This window comes from Nicotiana tabacum, chromosome 4 (assembly GCF_000715075.1).
Source record: "Nicotiana tabacum cultivar K326 chromosome 4, ASM71507v2, whole genome shotgun sequence".
NCBI classification, from domain to species: Eukaryota; Viridiplantae; Streptophyta; class Magnoliopsida; order Solanales; family Solanaceae; genus Nicotiana; species Nicotiana tabacum.
The window spans coordinates 982,504-988,503 of NC_134083.1; positions in this window are offsets into that span (position 1 = coordinate 982,504).

Below are 6,000 nucleotides of genomic sequence, written 5' to 3' on the forward strand. Positions count from 1 at the left end.
CGCGAAACTTTCCTGGCTTGTACTTCGCGAACGCGAGATTCCCTTCGCGAACGCGAAGGCAAATTACCTGGCCAGCCTCTTTCACTTCGCGAACGCGATGCTTCGCACCTCAACCCTTCTCGAACACGTTCTCCCTGTCGCGAACGCGACGCACAAAAGCCTGAAGCCTATTCGAAACTCACCCGAGCCCTCGGGGCTCCAAACCAAACATGCACCCAAGTCCTAAAATATCATACAAACTTGCTCGCGCGATCAAATTGCCAAAATAACACCTAGAACTACGAATCGGATTCCAAATCAAAGGGAGTTTTTAATAAAACTTTAAAACTTATATTTTCACAACCGGACGTCTGAATCACGTCAAATCAACTCTGATTCTCACCAAATTTGGCAGACAAGTTATAAATATTATAGTGGACCTATACCGGGCTCTGAAACCAAAATACAGACCCGGTGTCAATCAATCCAATATCAGTAAATTCTTAAAAATTATTAAGCTTTCAAACTTTTAATTTTTCATCAAAATTCAATATCTCGAGCTAGGGACCTCAGAATTCGATTCTGGGCATAAGCCCAAGTCCCAAATCACGATATGGACCTACCGGAATTGTCAAAACACTAATCTGAGTCTGTTTGCTCAAAATATTGACCAAAGTCAACTCAATTGAGTTTTAAAGTTCTATTTCACATTTTAATCCATTTTTCACATAAAAACTTTCCAGAAAATTTTACGGACTGTGCACGTAAGTCGAGGCATGATAAATAGTGCTTTCTGCGATCTTAAAACACAAAATTAATTATTAAATTTAAAGATAACATTTTGGGTCATCACATTCTCCACCTCTAAAAAAAACGTTCGTCCTCGAACGGAGTTAGAAAAAGTACATGAGCTGGTGAATAAGTGTGGATATTTACTCCGCATGTCCGACTCGGACTCCCAGGTAGATGCCTTTACCGGCTGACCTCTCCATTGCACTCGAACTGAAGGATAACTCTTAGACCTCAACTGCCGGACCTGCGGGGCTAGAATAGCCACCGGCTCCTCCTCGTAAGTCAAATCTTCGTCCAATTGGACTGAACTAAAATCTAACACATGGGACAGATCACCATGATATTTTCGGAGCATAGACATATGGAACACCGGATGAACCGCTGATAAACTAGGTGGTAATGCAAGCCTGTAGGCTACTTCACCCACCCTTTCAAGAATTTCAAAGGGTCCAATATACCTGGGGCACAACTTGCCCTTCTTTCCGAACCTCATTACACCTTTCATAGGTGAAACCCGGAGTAATATTCTTTCTCCAACCATGAATGCAATATCACGAACTTTACGGTTGGCATAACACTTTTGCCTAGACTGAGCTGTACGAAGTCGATCCTGAATAACTTTGACCTTATCCAAAGCATCCTGTACCAAATCGGTACCCAGCAACCGAGCCTCTCTCGGTTCAAACCAACCAACTGGTGATCTGCATCGCCTTCCATATAATGCCTCATATGGAGCCATCTGAATGCTCGACTGGTAGCTATTATTATAAGCAAACTCAGCATGTGGCAAGAATTGATCCCAAGAACCTCCAAAGTCTATAACACAAGCGCGAAGCATATCTTCCAATATCTGAATAGTGCGCTCTCACTGTCCGCCTGCCTGTGGATGAATGATATACTCAACTCAACCCGCGTGCCTAACTCACGATGTATAACCCTCAGAAGTGTGAGGTAAACTGCGTACCTCGATCTGAAATAATAGACACGGGCACACCGTGAAGGCAGACAATCTCACAAATGTAAATTTCAGCTAATTGTTCTGAAGAATAGGTAACTGCCACCGGAATGAAATGTGCTGACTTGGTCAACCTGTCCACAATGACCCAAACTGCGTCAAAGTTTCTCTGAGTCCGTGGGAGCCCAACAACAAAATCCATAGTGATACGCTCCTACTTCCACTCAGAAATTTCTAACTTCTGAAGCAAACCACCAAGTCTCTTAACGACACATATGCAATCACCTTGCCATCTTGCATTAATATTGCACCAAGCCCAATGTGAGATGCGTCACAATATACCGTATACGATCATGAACCTGTGGGTAATACCAACACTGGCGTCATAGTCAAAGCGGTCTTGAGCTTCTGAAAGCTCAACTCACACCCGTCTGACCATCTGAATGGGACACCTTTCTGGGTTAGTCTGGTCAATGAGCTTGCTATAGATGAAAACCCTTCCACGAACCGACGACAATAACCTGCCAAACCCAAAAAATTCCGGATCTCTGTAACTGAAGTAGGTCTAGGCCAATTTTGAATAGCCTCAATCTTCTTAGGATCCACCTTTATGCCTTCTACCGGTACAACATGCCCCAAAAAGGCAACTGAGTCTAACCAAAAATCACATTTTGAAAATTTGGCATATAACTGATTATTCTTCAAAGTATGAAGCACACTCCGAAGATGCTGCTCATGCTCCTCTCGATTGCTGGAGTAAATCAAGATATCATCAATGAATACAACCACAAAAGAATCTAAATAGGGCTTGAACACCTGATTCATCAAATCCATAAATGCTGCTGGAGCATTTGTCAACCCAAATGACATCACTAGGAATTCGTAATGCCTGTACCAAGTCTGAAAAGCTGTCTTAGGTACATCAGATGCCCTAATCTTCAACTGATGGTAAACAGACCTCAAATCAATTTTCGAAAATACCTTGGCACCCTGAAGCTGATCAAATAGGTCATCAATTCTTGGCAGCAGATATTTGTTTTTGATAGTGGCCTTATTCAACTGCCGATAATCTATACACATCCGCATGGAACCTTCTTTCTTCTTTACAAATAATACTGCTGCACCCTAGGGAGAGACATTGGATCTAATGAATCCCTGATCAAGTAAGTCTTGTAACTACTCCTTTAATTCTTTCAACTCCGGCGGGCCATACGGTATGGTGGAATAGAAATGGGCTGAGTGCCCGGAGCCAAATCTCTGTCGGGTGGCATCTCCGGCAAATCTGCAGGAAATACTTCTGGAAATTCACGAACAACTGGTACTGAGTCCATAGAAGGAACATCCGCACTGGGATCGCGAATATAAGTCAAATAGGCTAGACACCCTTTCTCTACCATACGTCGAGCTTTCATATAAGAAATAACCCTGCTGGCAGAATGACCAGGAGTTCCTTTCCACTCTAACCGAGGTAACCCCGGCATAGCTAGGGTCACTGTCTTGGCATGACAATCCAATATAACATGATAAGGGGACAGCCAATCCATACCCAAGATGACATCAAAATCTACCATATCAAGAAGTAGAAGATCCACACTAGTCTAAAGACTACCAATAGAAATCACACACGAATGATAGACACGATCTACTACAACAGAGTCCCCCACCGGTGTAGATACACACAAAGAAGCACTTAGAGAATCACAAGGTGCAACCAAATATGAAGCAAAATGGGAGGACACATAGGATTAAGTAGATCCTGAATCAAATAGAACTGAAGCATCTCTATGGAAAACTGGAATAATACCTGTGATCACAGCATCAGATGAGTTGGCCTCAGGCCTAGCGGTAAAAGTATAAAATCGGGGCTGGGCCCTACTACTCTGAACTGCATCCCTAGGACGACCTCTAACTGGCTGGCCTCCACCTCTAACGGTCTGACCTCCACCTATAATGGCCTTACCTCCACCTCTAGCTGCCTGACCCCTACCTCTAGCTGGCTGAGCAGGCGGTGAAGCAACCGGTGCCGATATGATGGCACATGAATCCCGTTGAGATCTGTTACTCGACAACCTAGAGCAATACCTCCTGATGTGACCAATGTTCCCACACTTATAACACACATCCTGATGCCGTGGCTGCTGAAGCTGAAGCTAACACAAATGGGCCGGATAACCGCTGTAGTAACTCTAGAGTGGTGGTGCACTGATAGGAGCTGAATGTGCACTGAATGCCGGCTACCCATAGTGAGGCATAATAGGACCGTGACTCCCTGAAGCACCGTGAGATGCATGAAGTGCTGAATGAAACGGTTTGGGAGGATGACCCCTACCAAAATTACCCCTGCCTCCAGACGAGGCACCACTGAAACCACCGAACTGACGAGGCCTCTTATCAGACCTCTGCCCTCTCTCCTGTGCAAGAACCATCTCGATCCTCCTCGCGACATTAGCAGCCTCCTGAAAAGAAATCTCACTTCCGGTTTCCTTGGCCATCTGAAGCCTGATAGGGTGAGTGTGTCCCTCAATAAAACTCCTCACTCTCTCTCCCTCAGTAGGTAGTAATAGGAGAGCATGACGGGCCAAATCTACAAAACGGCACTCATACCTAGTAACAGTTATATTGCCCTGTTGTAGACGCTCAAATTACTTGCGGAAATCCTCTCTTAGTGTGATAGGAAGGAACTTCTCCAGAAATAGCTGAGAGAACTTCTCCCGGATAAGTGCAGGCGATCCAACTGGTCTAGTCAATGTATAATCTCTGCACCACCTATTGGCGGAACCCGTCATCTGAAATACACCGAAATCAACCCCATTGGTTTCAACTATACCCATGTTCCGCAGCACCTCGTGGCAGCGTTCAAGATAATCTTGTAGGTCCTCAGAAGGTGTACCACTGAAGTGAACTGGAAAGAGCTTAGTAAACTTATCCAGTCTCAATAAGGTCTCAAAAGACATGGCAGGCCTATCACCGGTCTGTGCCGCAACAACTGGCTGAACTACCCCAACTGGCGGGGCTGCTAGAGCCTGATTCTGGGGAGCCATATGCTCCAGAGCGGGAGTAGTGGGAGTTTGTGCTCCTCCCCCAGCCTGTGAAATGGCTGGTGCCATTGGAAATGTACCATTCTAGGCCACGCCCTCCATAAGACTCACCAAACGGACTAGAGCATCCTGAAGCACTGGAGTAGCTATAAATCCTTCCGGGACCTGAACTGGTCCAACTGGTACATCCTGAACTGGAACCTCCTCATGAAGGTCCATCTGAGGTTCTACAACAGGTGCAGCTGCTCGAGCTCTGGATTGAGCTCTACCTCGGCCTCTGCCTCATCCTCTTGCACGACCTCGGCCTCGACCTCTAACCCTGGCCATAGTTGCCACTGGGGGCTCTGGTCCCTGCTCATCGGTAGATGTATTACGTGATCTCACCATCTGCGAGAGAATAAGAGTAGAATGGTTCAATCATCGATGATAGAATAAATTTTCACGACGGAATATGAAAGAAGTGATATTGTTCCTAAACTTCATAGCCTCTGAGAGATAAGTACAAACGTCTTCGTATCGATCCTTCAGACTCTACTAAGCTTGCTCGTGACTCGTGAGACCTATATAACCTGGTGCTCTGATACCAACTGTTACGACCCGAAATTCCCACCTTCGGACCGTGATGACGCCTAACATTTCACTTGCTAGGCAAGCCACTGTTAGAATAATATTAGCCATTTTTAAACAATTTTTAAATTTATTAATAACAAAGAAATAAATGTGGAAGTAAGGTCTGAAATATAGTGAATAATCCATAAAAATAGCGGTGTCTAAATACCATCCCAGAATTAGTGTCACAAGTGCACGAGCTTCTAGAATAATACAAATAAAGGTCTGAATAAAATAAAGCTGTCTGAAAGTAAATACATAGCTAAAATAAGATAGACGGGGACTTCAGAACTGCGGACGCTGTGTAGTTATACCTCAAGTCTCCTCTGAGTAGCTAAAATCCGAGCAAGTCTATGGTACGCCGCTGGGACCAACTCCGAAATCTGCACAAGAAGTGCAGAGTGTAGTATCAGTACAACCGACCCCATGTACTGGTAAGTGCTGAGCCTAACCTTGACGAAGTAGTGACGAGGCTAAGGCAGATCACTTACATTAACCTGTGCGCAATAACAATAATAGAAATAAATCACGTAACTCATTTTTAGCAATTGAAGCCAATTCAGCAGTCATAACCAATTATTATTTCCATCAATTTTCGTTGCAGCGTGCAAACCGCTCCCACAATAT